The sequence below is a fragment of the Zootoca vivipara genome, chromosome 5 (genome assembly GCF_965207765.1).
Source record: "Zootoca vivipara chromosome 5, rZooViv2.hap1.1, whole genome shotgun sequence".
NCBI lineage: Eukaryota > Metazoa > Chordata > Lepidosauria > Squamata > Lacertidae > Zootoca > Zootoca vivipara.
The window spans coordinates 88,825,517-88,846,108 of NC_142588.1; the positions used below are offsets into that span (position 1 = coordinate 88,825,517).

Sequence of the window (20,592 nt, forward strand, 5' to 3'; positions counted from 1 at the left end):
AAGAGAATGTACAAAACAGAACTACAGAACAATGTACTATAATGTGGGGTGTGGGTGGCGCTGTTTTCTAAACCACTGAGCCTCTTGGGCTTGCCCATCAGAAGGTTGGCGGTTCGAATCCCTGCGACGGGGTGAGTTCCTGTTGCTCTGTCCCAGCTCTTGCCAACCAAGCAGTTCAAAGGTATACCAGTGCAAGTAGATAAATAGGTAAACGGCGGGAAGGTAAACTGCATTTCCGTGCGCCCTGGCTTCCGTCATAGTGTTCCGTTGCACTAGAAGCGGCTTAGTCATGATGGCCACATGACCTGGATAGCTGTCTATGGACAAACGCCGGCTCCCTCGGCCTGAAAGCGGAGATGAGTGCCGCAACCCCAGAGTCACCTTTGACTGGACGTAACTGCCATGGGGTCTTTTACCTTTTACCTACACTTCTGGAAAGCCTTGTAGGAATAAAAATGTATCCAAGTAGGCTCCCCAAAGTGTTGGTGTGGTCTACTTCCCTGCAGCCCCCCCCCATGCCTCACCCCTCAGGGAGGCTCAGGTCTGGTATTGGATCCCCAGCCTGTTGTCTCCTAGTGGGTTCGTAGCTCGGTTGAACTGTGAACCGTGGACTCTGCAAGTCCAGGCTTCTCTCCAGAACCAGTTTGCTAACGCTAATTCCTCCGATTTATTTAATTTAATTCTGTGGTGTGTGTGTTTTTAGCTTGCTTGTTGGAGCTGCCAAAAGCGCTTATACCACCCAGAAGATATCTTACAACACCAATTGTTTTGCCCGAACTTTCCCCGTTGAAGTGTGAAGGCTTTCTGTAGCGCTTCCAAGAAGAGTTTCTGGGACATGGACTCATTTTGGTTCAGTATGTGAAGAAAGAGGGGAAATATTTCTCTCTCCACCCCCCTTCACATTTCTCCGCAGAATGCCAAAAACTTCATTCTTTAATGAATGAGAGAATACATCGGTCAATCAGCCAGTGGAAGTGATGTGTACATTTCAAGAAAACTGCAACGGCGTCCAAAGGCAAACCCCCCAACATTGCCTGGATTTCTTCTCAATGATGTAACCCCAGATTGAGGGTGGTGTAGTGGTTTGTGCGTTGGACTAGGGCCTGGGAGACCAGGGTTCAAATCCCACTCAGCCATGAAGCTGAGTCAGGGTCTTTCACCCTAACCCACCTCATAGGCTTGTTGTGAGGATAAACTGGGGAGGGAGGATTCATGTATGCCAGTTTGAGATCTGTGAAGGAAAGGTGGGGTGTATTTTATTTATAGGCACACTTAACCTGGGAGTACACATTAGAGAACTGTATTGCAAAATTCAGAGACGTGCGAATGTCAAAGGATGGCTGTGTTTCAGCTTGGGTATTGTTTTGGGAAGTGCAAATTAGGTAGATTTGCCTTTAAATGTGATCTGAGTTCCATTTATCCCCCAGTCCCGTAAGTGGAGTGGGCAAATATCCATCGCTCCCTCGCCCCAATCAATTGGCATTTGCCCAGTAAAGAATAACTGCCACTCCTTCAGAGCCGCTCCCACCAATTTTGAGCAAAAGGGTTTGGGGTCTAGCCCAGCAAGTTCCTGGAGGAAAAGAAAAAAGAAAAATGTAAATTGTAAAAGGGAAAATGATAAGGACCGCGGGGAGCTCTTTTTTGCAACTTAAGATCTGCTTATAACCATTTCTACTCTGCATTACTTTTCCTGTGACCTCCCCCTGGCTTTGTAAAATAACTTGACACTCCTCCTGCAAAATAAATACATTTCTGGGAAATCAGATGTATGTAGAAAGGGGCTATTTCCATGGAAATGTTAACTTCTGATGTGACTCAGACATCCTACACCAAGCCTGCACAGATGAAAATCTCTCACAACCCACCCAGTATATTTTTTGAAAGCAAAGAAAATAACACACACAAACAGGCTTCAGATGCTGTCGGCAAAGTCTTTGGACATTGAGCTTATACTCGATTGGACAAACTTGATCTGCTTCTGTTGTACCTTCAGAAAACTCTCGCCTACCTTTCTCTTTTTTAAGGGAAGGAACAGCAAATGCAAGAAGGCAGCGTCTGAAGATAAGGCTCATTATCTAAGCCCCCCCCCTGCACTTCAGACAGCACAGCCATGGCCAAGCTACAGTATTATGGGTACCCATAGCTCTCTTGCCTGCCTAGCTCATGTTAGACGTGCCATAGCATCAAAAGGCTACATCGGGCCAGCAGCTTTTGTAGACCAGAGGCATCCTGTTCTCACAGTGGCCAAGCAGATGCCTCTGGGAAGCCGGCCAGCAGGAACTGAGTGCAAGAGCAAGTCTCGCCACTTGCGATTCTCCTGTTACTCTTACATAGGATCAAGGGCAGGGGAACTTCTTCAGGCCAAGGAATGCAACCCCCTGGTGGGAACCTTTCCAGAGCTGTCTTGAGCAACGGACACAACTCTTATTGTCATCTAACCAGCTACAGTCCGACCATGCAGAAGTCAGAGATTTTAACGCATGCATCTTTCCATCCAGGCAAGCTGGAGGTGTTGCTATGGTCCAAAGTCACTGTGCACAGGAATGTGTGGCTCTGCATGGGCGCACCCAGGATCAAAGCGGGGGGGGGGCACACCAGCCACGCCCCCCAGCCACCCGATTGGCTAGCTGGCAATGATGTGGCCAGGATCCCCCCAGGAGGCATGGTTAACATCCACACCACCCAGAGGAAAGGGGGCTGTTTGCAAGGCAGCACACGGAGCCACCCGTGCTTGCACTCCTGCCTTGCCCGCTCCTTTAATGGCAGCGGTGACTAAAACAAGGCATGTATGCAAATGAGGTGCTGCAGAGCATTGTGGGGCAGCTCTTTCTGTGCTGTGCTCGCTGTGACTTGAAGGAGTGTGGGCTGAAGTTAGCCCAGGTCCAGGTTTTTTTCAACGGAGGCAGCTTCGCTGCTGCTGCTGCCGTGCTTCTAGGGGGGCAGCTGCCCCCTTCTGCCCCATGCTGGGTACGCCCATGTGACTCTGTACTTATTTCCATGGTTCATCTCTGTAGCAGAAGTATAAAGGTTGACATAACTTTAAGACGACATGAGATTCTCCATCATGAACCTTCCTTGACCTTAGGACATGCCTTCCAAAGCAACTACAGCGAAACCTTGTGTTACGTACTGTCCTCCTTGCGAACGCTTTGGGTTACGAGCTCCGGTAACTCTGCTAACTGCAGCAGCAGCGGGATTCGCCAGTAGCAAAAGTGCGCCTCATGTTACAAGCAGTTTCGGCTTCAGAACAGACCTCCAGAACGTATTAAGTTCGTAACCAGAGGTACCACTGTACTCTATTCCGAACTTAAAAATGGAAAGCGTAATGCCGGTGGTCAACAAAAGAAGCTTAAAGACTTTCTCAAGGCAAATCTAAAAAAATGTAGTATAAACACCGACAACTGCGAAACACGGGCCTCCAATTGGAGCGCTCCAATTGGAGAAGATCATAGAATCATATAGTTGGAAGAGACCACAAAGGCCATCCAGTCCAACCCCCTGCCAAGCAGGAAACACCATCAAAGCATTCCTGACAGATGGCTGTCAAACCTCTGCTTAAAGATCTCCAAAGAAGGAGACTCCACCACACTCCTTGGCAGCAAATTCTGTCGAACAGCTCTTCCTGTCAGGAAGTTCTTCCTAATGTTTAGGTGGAATCTTCTTTCTTGTAGTTTGAACAGCCTTTACCAAAGGTGTCATGGGTTTTGAAGACACTCGAACTCAGGACAAAAGGGAGAAATGTGCTAAGAGGAAGGCACGCTTGGCAAACCCTCAACTCCCGCCCAGAAATCTATGTCTCCACTGTAAAAGGACGTGTGGATCCAGAATTGGCCTCCACAGTCACTTACAGTGTTCCTGGAAGACAATCTTACTTGGCTACGAGTGATCGCCAAAGAAGAAGGTACCAGCCTCATCTCAAAACATGCCATGGAGGCATTTTGGGAAGACATCCTGAGCTCCTCACACTTGTCAACGCATGCAAGTCTAGTTGCTAGCAAAGTCTATTCAAGCACCATCAAGGTAATGGTGGGATAATGATAAGGCAGAGAGCAGATAAAGAAATGTTCATTTCAAAGCCTCTCTGTTCCCTGGAGGGGACTGGGTTCACAATGCTGCTCTAGGTATGGAACTCTGTTGTCGTACAATCTTAAATCCCATTTTTGGTGACTACAACTTTGCTAGCTTCTTCTTATAGCACAGATGGATGAGTGAAGCTGTGATTATCACATGAAGAAATCATAGCTTTTGGCTTGCATCGTGGAATTTGGCCTATCAATCAGATTCCTCAGCATCTGGAGTTGTGTTGGGTTTTTTTGCTTCAGACACAGCTGTATGGGATATGTTAGAAATAAGGCCACGTTTTTAGTCTGTGAATTGGCCCACAACCAAGGTTCCTTGCCAATTTTACTCCAAAATGAAAAATGGAAAGATGAACATGGATCATTTCAGAAGTAAAATGGACAATAAGGACTCAGCTATACAGCTGCAAATAAAACATTTTAAATGTGTTGCAAAGTGCAATGTACAAATGTGACACTAGATGGTGATGGTGAGCTATGGCAAATTCAATATCTTTTCCAAAACTTTTTTTAGAAAAGTATTTTCACAGCGTTTTTTAATATGTGTGTAGATTCCATCCAAGACTGCATTTGAGATGATTCACAAGCAGATGATCATCACTTGGTGTTCATCACACATCCAGTGGTGTCTTTTGTCTGCGGTGAATGGACCATCACAGATCTAATGCCATGGATGGAAGTTTCCATAACAGCTTCTGTCAACTCAAATGTAATACCTGCAGTCAGAATGAGGTGGCAGATTCCTGAGGTGAAGAATGGATGGTACTACTTCTAGAGTGGGCATATTTTTGAACGAGCCATCTATTTTTGCAATCAGAAAAACAAGCAGGTCAGCCCATATTGGATGTGTTAGCTTTCTTTCTTTCAAAATAATTTTTATTGGAGATTTTCAACTTAAAAGACTTACCATCACATAACTTATCACAACATAATACCATCAAGGGGGGGGGGAGAAGAAGAAAAAGAAGAAAAAGAAGAAAAAAAGAATACAAAAAAGAATACAAAAAAACCACAAAAAGAAAAAAAGAGAAAAAATAGCATCAATCTAACTATATCATTATCCTTATCATGACTTCGACTTCCCCGTCCCACCCCTCCCGAGTCCATTTTATACCCAACTTCAGTAGTTTCCACTGTATAACATACTCATCTAATAATACTTTCTATATTTTCACATAATTTAATACTCTTAAATCCTAGAAACTCCCTTATTAAAGAAGAAAAGAAAAGAGAAAAAAATATTCTATCTATAAAAAACCCCTTAGCTTACAAATTCCCCTTAAAAACATTCCCATTTACTAAATCTATCACCCTCATTCTTAACCTATTACCTTTATTTCCTTAAACCCCCCTCCCTCCCCTGGTTGCCAGTTCCCTGTAATCCACGGCCAGATCCTAATGACATTCCAATTTCCAACCATCTAATCCATCCCTTGTTTAAGATTCCTTATAATTTCATCCCACCCCATCTCTTGCCCATTGCATGCCACCCCCTTCTCTCCAACTCTCCTTCTGTTGCACAAATTCCTGTCCCCCACTCCCAGTCCACGGATGTGTTAGCTTTCTAGCAAGGTCTGGATGGTAATCCAGATCCTGTATTCCTACACACACACACACACACACACACACACACACACACACACACAGACACACACACACTTGCCCTTTGCATAAGAGGCTTGATTTTAAGTGCTGGCTACATAAGATAACTTTTTCTGCCAGGGAAAGGATGACATGGTGAGCTTAATTTAGGTCCACAAGCCAGAGGTTACTCAACAGTTACTTACAGGGAGGTTGTATGTGTTTAATGCAAGGGGATGTTAAAAATGTGATTTGCCCCCCCCCCCCCGCCTTGAGAAGTCCAAAACAGTACAGCCCATTCTACGACCTCAGGGCTCTGCCACCTCATTCCCACCTCGTTCTGCTGCCATGTGTAAACCCAAACTCAGCTGCCAGTCGTAAGGTGATGGAGATGGAAGGGAAAACTGATCTATGAGGTGCCTCCTCTCCCGGGACGTTAACTGGGTTATATCTGGGGCTGTTGGCATGAGTAGGACAAAGGCATTCTACACACAGGCATCTACCCTGGTCTTAAGTGATTTGTGCACTCACGTTGTTTGGCAAGGGATGGTGCCCTGTTTTCCTCCCCCTTTGGTGCAAAGAAAATAAATATGATTTTACGATGTGGTAGGGCAACAGCTCCTGCCATTCCATCTGCAGAAGGAACATGAGGCATCCACAGAGCGGGGAGGGTGGGGGGGGGGTAAGCAAAACAGCTGGAATACAAGATCCTCTGCGCTCTCGTATCCATTTCCTTTTTTCTTTTTTTTTTTTAAATAAAGTTTATTATAGATTTGAACATATACAACAATTAAAATACACCCAACTAAACAGAACAAGCACAAAAACAAGACCCCCCCTCCCCCCTACCTCCCAAAACCCCCCTTCCCTCCCCTGCTCTTACCCCCAACCCTGTTCCTTCACAACCTAAATTAGACTTATCTAAATTGTAAGTATTTACATCACACACACAATATTACAACTTTGCTCAATTAGAAACCAAATCCAAATTGAAAAATAGTGATGCAGAATATTACAATACAAATAATATCCAAATAATCAAATTCTATCTTGTCTTCTTAATCCTTGAGTCTTACTATCTCGGAAAGAGAGCAAGTATAGTCCACATATACCTTGAAATGAGAAATATAATATCCATAAAATTAATCATTTTTTTTTCTTATTTCTAGAATCCTGCTGCGTCGGAAAGAAGAGACGGTTTATCTATGTGTGTACTGAGATAAATGGTAAGTGATTCCCATTTCTTTAAATTATCCTTCACATTAGTTTCTTTCAATAATTCGTATTTTCTTGCTAAATTATAATATAATATTAATTTTTGTAACCAATCCTCCTTCTTTGGAGTCTCCTGTGATTTCCATGCTTTTGCCAATAAGAGTCTTGCTGAGGCTGTTGCGTAGCTCACTACGCATCTATCATTCGGTTTTATGTCCTCTCCTAACATCCCTAATAAAAAGATTTCTGGTTGTTTCTTGAAAGAGTATTTCACAATTTTCTTTAACTCTTTATAGACTAGTTCCCAGAAGTCTTTGATGAGGTCACAGCTCCACCAGATATGAACATATGTCCCAACTTCTTTACGGCATCTCCAGCAGATATTGCTTACATTTGGGTACATTTTGGCCAGTTTGGCCGGCGTTAAATGCCATTGATTTTGCATTTTGAATATATTCTCTATCAAATCATAATTTGGGGTGAATCTCGAATCTCTTATCCATAATTGTTCCCATTTTTGCATACTTATTGTTTTCCCCAGATCCTTACTCCATTTGATCATATAATTTTTTGTAAGCTCCTCTTCTGTTTCCCATTTTAATAATATCTGGTATAAATTCGAAATATATTTGCCCTCCTTATCAATTAAAATTTCCTCCAGGTACGATTTATTCTTTTCAAATCCCACTTTCTTATCCAATTGTAATCTCTGATTAATTTGAAAGTAATCTAACCACGTGTTTAAATGATCCTTTATTTCTTTATATTCTCTTAATTTCAGCGTTCCTTCCTTTTCTTCCAGGAGCATACGGTATGTGGGCCATGTGTTATTCATATTACGTCTCCTCACCGCCAATAATTCAGCTGGAGAAAGCCACCAGGGGGTTTTGGGTTCAAAGAATCTCCTGTATTTTAACCATACTTTAAATAAAGATTTTCTAATCATATGGAACCTGAAAAAATTCTTCTTATCTATTCTATCTTTCATCAGGTAATAATGCCAGCCGTGTCCTAGCCCATCGCCTTCTAAGTCTAATAGATCCGAATTTTTTAAAATTACCCATTCTTTAATCCAAGCTAATGCCGCGGAATCATGAAAAATTTCCAAATCTGGGAGGCCGTATCCCCCTCTCTCCTTATGGTCTATCAGAATCTTATATTTTATACGGGGTTTTTTCCCGTTCCATATGAACTCCGCAATGTCCCTTTTCCAATTGCCGGAGAGCTATAAAACAAATCCGCGAGAGTTACAGGGAAGAGCAACCAGGAATAATTAAGAGTCTGAAGGGGCAGATTTACAAGGAAAGATTTAGCCAGCAGAGTACGTGTGCTGTAGCGAAAGGATGACAAATGGCCTCAGAACCGAGGAACAGCCTAAGCGTGAGAGACAAATTATTTGGGGTGCCACATCGGAGATTGAATGGAGGCAATTAAAGAGGAAATGTTATTAAGGAAATGTAATTAAGATAAATATCAAGGTAGCCTTCTGGGCTCTGCTGTCATAAGTTCATCTCTCTAGGGCGGGGGGCGGGCAAAGTGGTTCCTCCCAGGTGTTGTTTGGGCTCCAACTTGCATCAGCCCCAGCTAGCGAGGCTTTGTTGTTGTTTAGTCGTTTAGTCGTGTCCGACTCTTCGTGACCCCATGGACCATAGCACGCCAGGCACTCCTGTCTTGCACTGCCTCCTGCAGTTTGGTCAAACTCATGTTCGTAGCTTCGAGAACACTGTCCAACCATCTCGTCCTCTGTCGTCCGCTTCTCCTAGTGCCCTCAATCTTTCCCAACATCAGGGTCTTTTCCAAGGATTCTTCTCTTCTCATGAGGTGGCCAAAGTATTGGAGCCTCAGCTTCACGATCTGTCCTTCCAGAGAGCACTCAGGGCTGATTTCCTTAAGAATGGATAGGTTTGATCTTCTTGCAGTCCATGGGACTCTCAAGAGTCTCCTCCAGCACCATAATTCAAAAGCATCAATTCTTTGGCGATCAGCCTTCTTTATGGTCCAGCTCTCACTTCCATACATCACTACTGGGAAAACCATAGCTTTAACTATACGGACCTTTGTCGGCAAGGTGATGTCTCTGCTTTTTAAGATGCTGTCTAGGTTTGTCATTGCTTTTCTCCCAAGAAGCAGGCGTCTTTTAATTTCGTGACTGCTGTCACCATCTGCAGTGATCAAGGAGCCCAAGAAAGTAAAATCTCTCACTGCCTCCATTTCTTCCCCTTCTATTTGCCAGGAGGTGATGGGACCAGTGGCATCTTACAAAATATGAAATCTTACAAATCTTACAGCATCTTACAAAATATGAAATAATCCAAACAGACCGATAAGCAAAGGTTTCTCTCCCTCTCTCTCTCCAGTCTGCTTCCCAGCTTCCAGGCTGTTTTGCTCTCCCTTCAGGAAAGCCATTTACATACATTGTTCTCTCTGCAGTTTTCAGAGAGAAACTCCATTTGCATCCCCACTCCATTAAGTTTGGGAGACAAACGCAACTCCTTTCAAAATGGAGAAGGCAACCCAATAACTCTCACAGGATCCTAGGTTTACAAACCTCACATGTCAGCTACCCGAGAACAACAATCCGCTAATCATTAACTTGCAAGATGCTCCGAGTCAGGGCCGTCTTAAGCATATCCGGCGCCATGGTGCAAAGATCCCTCCAGCGCACCCCCCCCCCGTTTCCCAGAGTTGCCAACCTTTTTAGGGAGGATGGCGCTGCCGGTGACGCACCCAGCTTTGCAGGGCTGGAGGAGGTGGGCAGCGGCTGGAGGGCAACTCCTCCGGTGGGGAAGAGACAGCGGCTGGATGCGGCAGCTTCGTGCTGTGGTGGCCATGGCAGGCGGAGGCTCTGGACGCGGCGCTGCTTCGGAGTGGCATGTGGAGGCGGGTGAGGGCAGCGAGCTGATGCTAGGAAGTACCGTATCTAGCCTCTGCCTCTTCCCTGGCTCCCTCCATAACTTGGCGCCCTGGCACCCTGCGCCACTAGCCTCTATGGGTAAGATGCCCCCTGCTCAGAGTCCTTTAGAATAATCCTTGTGGAAAAACCGCAGTGTTAGCAATATACATTTGGCCATTTCCCATTTTAAACCTTCATTAATACATAAACATTTTTCATTTCTGTGTGAATTAAACCATTATGCTTAACAAGGAATGATGGGAAACCGCCGTCCAACAATATCTGCTGGCTAATCCCTGCTCCAGGAAATTATGTTTCAGTGTTCTGGTGGGCAGTTGTGCGGAAGGTCCCCATAGCCTTGTACTTTGGTCAGGAGCGATAGCTAAGAGATTAAGAAGAGCCTGCAGGATCAGGCCAATGGCCTGCCTGGTCCAGCATTCTGTTCTAACAGTGGCCAACCAGATGCTGTCAAAAACCTGCACACAGGAACTGGGACCAAGAGCAACTCCCATGGCTAGTAGCCATGGGGACTCCAAATTCCAGCCTAGCATCAGGAATGTGGCTGTCGCTAACCTGAACTTCCAGCTAAGCATGAGTTAGCTACTGAGAAGCTAGCACATGGTTGGGACATCATTCTTGGCTATGCGGGTTTCTTGTTAATGGAGGCAGTTAGTTGATCAATGGGATCTGAGCATGATGCACCATGGTCAGAGCATCAGGCCAGGATTGGGGAGACCCCCAGTTGAATCTTCACCCAGCTGTGAAGTTCACTCAGTGACATTTGAAGAAAGCTTGATGGACCACAAGAGTCTTTTTAGTGGTGGCTCCTTGATTATGGAACTCCCTCTCTAGGGAGGCCTGCCTGGCACTCTCTCTCATCTCCTCTACATCAAGCACCAAGGGCTGCTCAAGTCAACGTTAGTTATGTGATACAGAATAAAAGTAGGCATTAGGGAATCTGTAAATTGTATGGATGTGTTACTGCAACAAAATTTGATTGGTTTGCATAACATTTAAGGCGAAAGCTAGACTACATTACTGGACTTAAGTGCATTGTCCCTTTAACATAAATAAAACTGGAACATATAAATAAAACTGGAACATATGTATAAGAAAAAAGAGGAAAAAATCCTTGAATAAACCTAACCCCCATGTTCCTGTTTGAGGGGTTTTTTGATTTTGTTTTAAATCCCGTTTTTGCATGCTATTATTTTGTTGGTTTTAATTTTAATTGCATTTACTGGAGGTTTTGTGTGCATTTTTTGATTTTATGGGTTGTTAGCCAACTTGTGCAACTTTTAAAGGTGGAAGGGCATGAATGCCTTAAATAATAAACACATGCTTTAAAAAACAAAAGTATGAGGATATTTCTAATGGCTCTTTTAAAGTCTGAAAAGTAGATCTGGAGCGTTTTCCAGGCTGCGTCTCCTCCAGAAATCCTAATCTCTACCGTCTTGTGTCTTAGCATGTTTCCTCTTTCATCTTGACAGCCAGATAATCTTTAGCCAAGGAGATCTGGCAAATGTCACCGTTGTTATTTTGTGATCCAGCAGTTCAGCTGGTGCAATTTTTATCAGACTTATGTCACTTCCCAATATCTCTGTTTCGAAAGTATTGGTGTCGCAGTGCTTGGTAAGACTGCTTTGAATGCAACGAAAGATAGCAAACAAGCTGGAGATTAAGTTTCAAAGGTATTAGTGATGTAGATCAAGCATAATATCGATCACCCATCCAAGGTGTGGTGAAGCTTTTTTTCTGGTCCGAAAACCTCACCCACCCATGGCATTGACCATCCCTCTGGGGCGTCCATGACAGCCGTCAGTGTGTCCAAAAGTGGTTATACCCCTGCATACCATACACGATTAGTGGGGAGCAGAAAACATTTGGGGCTTTCCTGATGCTTGATCCAGAAGCTGCAGTCAGTACAGAGTGCTGCAGCCCAATTGCTGACAGGAGCGAGTCCTTGTCAGCACTTAACACCTGTGCTCAGTTATCTGCAGTAGCTGCTGTTTTCCCAACTGACCAAGTTCATTCAAGTTGTTACTATTAGTAAATAAAAACCCGTAGCAACTTGGGATTGGCTGGCCTACGAGATCACATTGCCCCGCATGTGCCCACACGGCGCTGCCACTGGTGCCCCATAATACCTGTTCCACATGTGTGAGAATTTGGTCCTTTAGTGTGGCAGCACTGAAACTTTGGAACTCCCTGCCTATTGAGATCAAGCAGCTCAGCTGCTTTCAGTGTTCTCTTTTCAGTGCCTGCTAAAAACATTTTGTTCAGACAAATCTGCTTAGACACTTTTGGAGGTTGAGGTGATTTTACTCACTTTTAGTATTTTAACTTTTGCATGTTTTAATGTATGGCTGTATTCCCCCCTTGATTTTATTGTATTCTCCTTGTAAGTCGCTTTGAGGTCTTTCTTCTTCTTCTTCTTCTTCTTGAATGAATAAATGAATGAATCTGTATCTCCATCATGTCTCTAGGCTGGGCATACCATAATTTATCAGGGTGCTATGCAACATTTACACATTTTTTTTTTAAATCATTAAAAGCAAACCAGATCATCATTAAAGGGACCAGGGAATTAAAACATAAACAAAAACACTCACTGAAGAGCTACAAATACCGTATATTCCTGCGTATAAGACTACTTTTTAACCCAGGAAAATATTCTCAAAAGTCGGGGGTCGTCTTTTACGCCGGGTCGTATTTCTTATATACGGTATCTGCAGGCAGTGCTTTTTTCTTTAAAAAAATGTTTAGGGGTACTCTCATTTTCACTCAAGGAAATCACCATTTTATAGTTCAAATCGGGGGAATAAAAACAGTAAATGGAGAAAAGTACAAAGATTCACAAAATGTTTAGGGGTATGCATACCCCTGCATTGTGTCCCCCCCCCCCCAGAAAAAAGCCCTGCCTGTGGGCATAAACAGATCTTCAAAAGATGACTGAGAGTACTTGGTAAGTTTTGGGGGAAGGGGGTTAAGTGTGAATTTGAAAAGCATAAGAACATAGGAAGAGGCCTGCTGGATTGGGCCTGTGACCCACCTAGTCCAGTATCCTGCTCTCACAGTGGCCACCCAGATGGCCCAATTTGAAGCCCACAAGCAGGACCCGGGCACAGCATCTCTCTCCTCACCTGTAACTGGTATTCACTGTCACGATGCCTCCAGCAGCGAAGGTGGAACATCATCCTCATGGTCTAAGGCTACACCCAATGACCGGCCGAAAGGGACATGGCCCCACCAACATCCAGATAAATGGGCATCCAAGAAGCTAATGGCGACAAGCGTCCGGTGGAGAAGAATATCTAATTAATCTGGAAAAGCCAGAGTCTTTGATTTGGATAATATGTGTCCTATTGTATTTTTATATCATTATTTAAACTAGAGTGACTGGTAACTATGTGAAGGTTTCTTTCAAAATAAAGAATCTCCTGGGACTAATACAGATGTGTCAAGGCTGATTGTTATTGCACATGTCGGATATGTTGAAGAGTTGGATAAGGAAGGTCATTGTATTCTCATGGAGAGGACGGCTTGTATGATTAATGACCGGCCCTTGAATTCTCCCAAGGAGAGATGGAAGGAGGAGATACGGTCTCCAGTGCTTCAGGGGGACATGAGGCCAATGGATGCTGGTGTTGTCCACTCCTGCTCGGTCCCCCTCTCTCCTCTCTCTAAGTCTACCAGAGCTGAGAAATGCAAGGCTTTTCTCATGCACCACACTGGCACACCCTGCTGGAGAAATGTATTGAAAGTTGTGTAGGTCTGGCCATTGCTGTATACACATTCTGCTCTTTTGCCATTGCATTAGCAGAAGAACAGACTTTGAAACACACAATCTGCCCACCCTGTTTCAGATATCAATATTGTGCGGCTTAAAGTGACTGGATGCATCAAAACTGACTTCTTTTGGAAATAAAACAGTGTCAAGGCCCATAAGTTGAATTCAAAACTTTACTTGCAGAACTTTCTTCAATACAGAACAAAACCCAGTAAATGATACATCCAAAGAGTTGTTAATGATGATGATGATGATGATGTATATGCTGCCCATATAACTAGGTTACCTCAGCCTAGTGGCTTCCAGCAAATTAAAACATCAAACAGAGTAAAACATCAACATGAAAAACTTCCCTATGCAGGGCTGCCTTCAGATGTCTTCTAAAAGTCAGATAGTTGTTTATTTCCTTGACATCTGATGGGAGGGCAGGCGCCACTACCGAGAAGGTCCTTTGCCTGGTTCCCTGTAACCTCACTTCTCTCAATGAGGCTCCATTCACCTGCATTTCAGCCCCTAATGTTTTTGAGCTCCTGGAGAGGCATCTTACTGCCACAGAGACTGGGAACAAAGAATAAAGGCAAGTGCCTTTCAAAATGGAGATTTGCAACCAAATACCTTTGTCACCTGGTCTAAGGTTAAACACTCACATGTTAGTTAGCAGAAAACAACACTAGTTAATTATCAACCCATCAAGGAGCTCAGAGAGCATAATGTAGCCCATGGGAAATCCCCTTGTTAAAACCTTCAGTAATACACATTCAGGCATTCTCCATTTCAGTATGAATTAAACAATTATACTCCACATGCCCACCATTGGCATATGGCCCTTGAGAGATTGCCCATGAGTGAATGTGGCTCTCAGGTTGAAAAGGCTCCTTCCCCCACTGCTGTGTTAAAACAAAGCCAAAGGTAGTTTGCCATACATTCCAAGTAAAATCACCACACCACATACCAAGGCATCTTGAGAGCCATTCATGGATCATGTTTGGATGTATGTGTGATGGAGTTATCTCAGTACAGAAAACAATTGTAGTTATTCTTCTGTTATGCTGAAACCATTCTGACTTAAGCACACTTTTCTGGGCAGTAACATAGCATGGGGGCGGGACTGAGGGGCCCATGGCTCTGGGTGCACTTTTTTGAGGGGGCTTGACCAGGAGCCCCCCCCAAACAGGCTCCCTCATCGGAGCCAAGCTCAGGCCTTTCTCTAGGCCATGTCCCCTCTCCAAACAACACCTTTCCCTGGTTCTGCCCCGAATCCTCCATACATACTGTACTTTTCCATGTATAAGACAAGTTTTTCCCCTTTAAAAATCATGCTAAAAAGTGGGGGTTGTCTTATACATGGGCAGTGCATAGGGTGGACGTTTGATTGGTTGCTGCTGATGCTTTCAGCGGCTATTGTGCGTGTTATTGGTTGCTGCATCAATGGGTGGTCTTGATTGGCTGACACTCTGGCAGTTGGGTGGGCGATTGGCAACTTCTGCCGGCGATGCGACAGACGAGTGGTGGATTTAGTGGTGCACGTGGGTGAGCTCAACAATTCTGTGCCATCTCTCTCCCCCCCCCATTTTCTTAAATACATGGGTATGTCTTATAGACAGAAAAGTACAGTAGTTTTTCTAGCTGGAAGACTACGTGTGAGTAGAAGCCTCTGATATTTGTGTAGTTGCTATGTAGCTTACAAAGGTAAAGACTGTATCTTTTTCTCCATTCCGGGGGTTCTTTTGCCACCCCTGGCATGTGGCCCCCAGAAGGTTGCGCATGAGAATATGTGGTCTTTGGACTGGAAAAGATTCCCCACACCTGGTCTTAGCATCTCCGACCAACTGCTGTATCCACACACCGACACATATGCAAAGTGCAGGTTAGCTCCTGTTTCTCTGCTGGTGTGCCTCCTTGAAGCCGGCTGATACATACACAAAGAAACAAACAAAGGTGTTTGCGTTGTTAGCCTAATTGCTTTGTTAGGCTTATTTTGTCACTACAACAATAGACCCTCCTATTGCCCCTATTTTCCAGAAACAGCCCCAGATTTACAGAAGCCGTCCTGGTTTCTGATTCAATCCTGCAATGTCCCACTTTGCCTTAGGTTAGGTAGGACATCCCTATTTTCATTGGAGAAATGTTGGAGAGTATGCAGATTTGTGACCTCCGAGCTCAAGAAGATAAGTGACTGTGCAACCTTTAGAAGACATCTGAAGGCAGCCCTGTATAGGGAAGGTTTTTTTTTTAACATTTAATGTTTTACTGTGCTTTCATATATGTTGGAAGCCACCCAGAGTGGCTGGGGCAACCGAGTTAGATGGGCAAGGTAATAATAATAATAATAATAATAATAATAATAATAATAATAATAATAATAATAATAGAATAAGACACCCTTATTTTCATCAGAGCAATGTTGGAGGGTATGTAGCGATGGAGGGGGAGGGAAAAAATGTGGTAGAGGCCCTTTTTGCTTTTATGCAAATGAGTTCCAGTCTAAAAGTTTTTGCCACAGCAAATTATGTTCGGTTTGTCGTAAATAAGAGCTGACTCTTCCAGGAAAGGTTTGTCTGTCTTGGGCAAAAGGCCCATTTGTCATTGCTCCGCAGCTCCAAGCTGCCTGCCCTTGCAGGGCGAGGTGTCTCACGGCTCCAGTGAGCAGGCACCCTTTGAAAGGACAAGGTCTTACCCCGAAAGAAAAATGGGCCGAGGAAGATGTCATTAAAGCTAATGAGAGCCCGGACAGCTGCAGCTCATTAGGGGCTTGCCTGAGGGCCAATTGTAACAGAGACCTTTAAATATACATCATAGTCAAATAAACAACATCTCATTCGATCAGCGAAGCTCGTATCGGTCCCTGCAGAAGGCTTTCTTGTAAACCTTCCTGCCATTTTTGCTGAGAAATGACAGGGAGAGGCGATGGCGTTGCAAGAAAGGTTCAGCTCAGCCTAGGGATTGGGGTGTGATGGGGAAGCATGGTTACGCTGGAGCCATTCCTTAGCCCTGGCCAGGATTCTAGGAGACCCAGGTTCTGCCCACCTCAGATCTTCTGCTAAAGTCCTAGAAATTATGCTGCCCGAGGCAAAGGCAAAGTAGGGCTCTCCCCGTTCAGCGACAGAAGCTGACTAGACTCAGAGTTAAATCTTACATTGATGACAGGGTAGCATCTTCCAACACACTTGGCTAGCTGTGCTTTCCCACTTTCGGCTGCCAATGCCTGTCCCGCCAGCCTCTGCCGCCTGAGGCAGCTGCCTCACTCTTCCTAATGCTAGGGCCGGCCTTGACTGGACTGCCAAGCTAAATGACGGCCAAGAGGACGAACCAGGGAATAAAGGCACAAAGGTAAGAAGGCATCGTTTCCCCTTCTGCTCTGTGTTAATTGCATGCAGCAGCGCTTCCATCATTTCCCGAGAGAGACAGATGCCAACAATTCATAGATTTCATAGAATCCTGCCCACAGCCTCCTTGCGTGGCCTCCAACTACCAACCTTCTAGCTAACAGCCAGATGCACTGAGCCATTATATCACTTTAAACAGCCTTTGCTTTATCTAAAGCATTCTGGGAACTGTAGTTTGTTAAGGGTGCCGAGAGTTGTTAGGAGACCCCTATTCCCCTGCCAGAGCTACAGTTCCCAGAGTGGTTGAATGATCAATACCTTTTCACAGAGAACTCTTTGGTTCATGTTGGCGTGGTTTATTATCGAGCAGATAGAAACCTCCACAAACCTGGAAGAGGTTTATCAAGCCCCTATGTACCATCACATACTGTATAGTGGTTGCCTGAATTCTGCTTGAAGGCCAACGAGTCTACGTTTTGGTATTTGCAAGCAAATTTGGTTCGCCTCTCTTCCTTCCTCAATTGTCATTTGCTGAAGCACTCAGCCCTTATGACTCAGATCTTCTTCTGCAAGAGCTGCATGGCTGTTTGGGATTAGAAAGCAGGGGTGTGTAAACAGCCCTCCAAGGCAGAGGGAACGAGAGGTAGTTTTCACATGATGGAATAAATGGCGTTTGGAATAAAGTTTTGCCTTAGGCAGGAGCTTATACGATGTTTTCTTTGTGCTAATAAGTAAGCGTCCTGAAGAAAGGGACAAGTTTGTGCAGGGAGGCAGAGTGTGTGGGCTGGCCTGAGCCCAGGATACAGATTTTGCCGTGACCCCCTCCGAGGGTTTTGGAACTTAAAAGGCATTGCTGAGCATTTGCGTTAAAACAAAACACTTTTTTTTTAAGGAATGGGGCGCAGCCAAGATGGCACTGCCAATACCCCAAGAAAGAAACCTTAAACTACAGCCATGGGTCATCTTGCTGTGTTGGAATAGATGGTGACAGCTGTTGGCAGGTCAAGAGGTGTTGCTGCCTGGTGAGCAATTTGGTGCCCACCTCACTTTCCATGTACAGAAGCCATCTAGACTGTGTCCGGCTCTAGGCCACATTCAGACCACACATTTAAAGGATTATGATGCCACTTTAAACAGTCATGGCCTTCCCCCAAGGCATCCTGGGAACTGTAGTTTGTTAAGGGCACTGAGGGTTCTTAGGAGACCCTTCTTCCCCTTCCAGAACTACAAACTGGACCTTGTTTGGTCTCACGGTCAGAAACCAAACACTTCCATGGTGCATATGATCCAAGGATTCCAGGGACAGTCGTGGATTTACAGAAGCCATCCTGTTTTCTGATTTGAACCTGGAATGTCCTGCTTTTCCTTAGGTAAAGGTAAAGGGAACCCTGACCATTAGGTCCAGTCATGACCGTCTTGTGGGTTGCGGTGCTCATCTCGTGTTATTGGCCGAAGGAGCCGGCGTACAGCTTCCAGGTCATGTGGCCAGCATGACAAAGCCGCTTCTGGCAAACCAGAGCAGCACACAGAAATGCCGTTTACCTTCCCACTGTTTATCTACTTGCACTTTGACATGGTTTTGAACTGCTAGGTGGGCAGGAGCTGGGACTGAGCAACAGGAGCTCACCCTGTCACGGGGATTCGAACCACCGACCTTCTGATCAGCAAGCCCTAGGCTCTTGGTTTAACCCACAGCTTAGGACATCCCTATTTTCATCGGATAAATGTTGGATGGTATGGAGTTATGTCACCCCTGAGCCAAGGAGATAACTAGACAACCTTCAGAAGACATCTGAAGGCAGCCCTGCATAGGGAAGTTTTTTAAAAATGTTTAATGTTTTATTATGTTTTTATATGTGTTGGAAGCCACCCAGAGTGGCTGGGGCAACCCAGTCAGATGGGTGGGGTATAAATAATGAGATGGTGAAGATGATGGTGGTGATGATGATTAATAGTATTATTAAACAGGACTTTCCTATTTTCATCAGAGAAATGTTGGAGGGTATGGGCTCCTTGTCCTCAAGCTGCGCCTGATCCAAGGCCTGGTGAAATGTTGGGGCCTCCCGGTTATCTTCTGATGAGGAATCATTGGGCTGAACAATGACAAACTGGCAGTTGAACAGTTAAATCTTACTTCAACACCGGTGATGGCACAGTGTCCTCCACTGCAAATGACTAGCTTAGGAGGAGCTGGGCAACTCACCTGGGACACACCTGCACTGTCTTCCAGTAGAGGGGAATGGCCAAGGGGGCTCAGGAATAATGTCTTTGGCAGGGCTGCCATTTTCCCCACATATCCAAGCACCTGCTGTCTGAAGCAGTTGTGTCACCTTGTCCAGCACTAGGGCTGCCCCCCCCCCTGGTGTCTTGGAAACGAGCTGATTTCCTCCTAGCAGCTCTGTTATGGGAAAGTTTGGTGGGGAGAGCAGTGGCTGATGAGGACCAAATCTAGTGCCAAAGAATCTAATCCAAAGAAAGCCCAATCTAAAATGAAAGCCAGCTAAATTAATAAGCTCTTACAGACCAAAACTGGAAAAATGGCTGGTTAGGACAAAAGCCAAGGAACAGGAACATGGAGACTGGGAGACAATTCAAGTCTTAATTTAAAGCTTGCATGTCGTCCCCAGTCCCCCCATGGTTAATAGTAGCTTCAAGGGATGAGGCGGACTGTATTGGGGACCAGATCCCTGCATGGGATGAAAGTGTTGGGCTCCTCTCCTTCCACTGTGCTGAGGGTCCCACTTCAAATAGGATGGCCCCAAGGCCACTTCAACAAAATGATGTTGAGAATTCCCAAAACAGAGCTGCATCTTAATACGTAGTATGGTCCTAAAACAAAACCACTAACCACTTGTCTAATAAGGTAAAAGGTGTTGTTGTTTAGTCGTGTCCGACTCTTCGTGACACCATGGACCATAGCACGCCAGGCACTCCTGTCATAAAGGACCCCTTTATGATGTTATTCCCCCTTACTCACTTTTTCTTGCTGTTCTGCGGCTGAACCCTACCGTGGCCACTGAATTGAGCAAAATCTCTCTTCAAATTTTCCATGTTTCTGATAAGTTCTGATTCAGCGAGCAAGATCAGATTTTGCAAGGCACAACTGCTGAACAACACAAAAAAGTGAGTAAGGGGGATCTGGGGAAATTAATTGTTACGCAGTACCATCAAAATAAGGGACCCAGGTGGCGCTGTGGGTTAAACCACAGAGTCTAGGGCTTGCTGATCAGAAGGTCGGCGGTTCGAATCCCTGCAACGGGGTGAGCTCCTGTTGCTCGGTCCCAGCTCCTGCCCACCTAGCAGTTCGAAAGCACATCAAAGTGCAGGTAGATAAATAGGGACCGCTCCGGCGAGAAGGGAAACAGTGTTTCCGTGTGCTGCTCTGGTTTGCCAGAAGCGGCTTTGTCATGCTGGCCACATGACCCGGAAGCTGTCTGCGGACAAACGCCGGCTCCCTTGGCCTATAGAGCGAGATGAGCGCTGCAACCCCAGAGTCGGACGACTGGACCTGATGGTCAGGGGCCCCTTTAATAAGGTAAAAGGTAAAGGACCCCTTAATGATGTTATCCCCCTTACTCACGTTTTCTTGCTGTTCTGCGGCTGTGCCCTGCGAAAACCCTACCGTGGCCACTGAATTGAGCAAAATCTCTCTTCAATTTTTCTGCATTTCTGATAAGTTCTGATTCAGCGGGCAAGATTGGATTTTGC

The 20,592-nt window shown here is 45.1% G+C and overlaps 1 long non-coding RNA gene across 1 annotated transcript; it reads left to right on the plus strand.

Moving 5' to 3' along the window:
* Positions 1-6,549: 6,549 nt before the first annotated feature.
* LOC148685772 (uncharacterized) lies at positions 6,550-7,792 on the plus strand. The gene is made up of 3 exons (XR_015950076.1): positions 6,550-6,886; positions 7,172-7,272; positions 7,678-7,792. It is a non-coding gene; the product is annotated as an uncharacterized LOC148685772 (long non-coding RNA).
* The last annotated feature ends 12,800 nt before the right edge of the window (positions 7,793-20,592 follow it).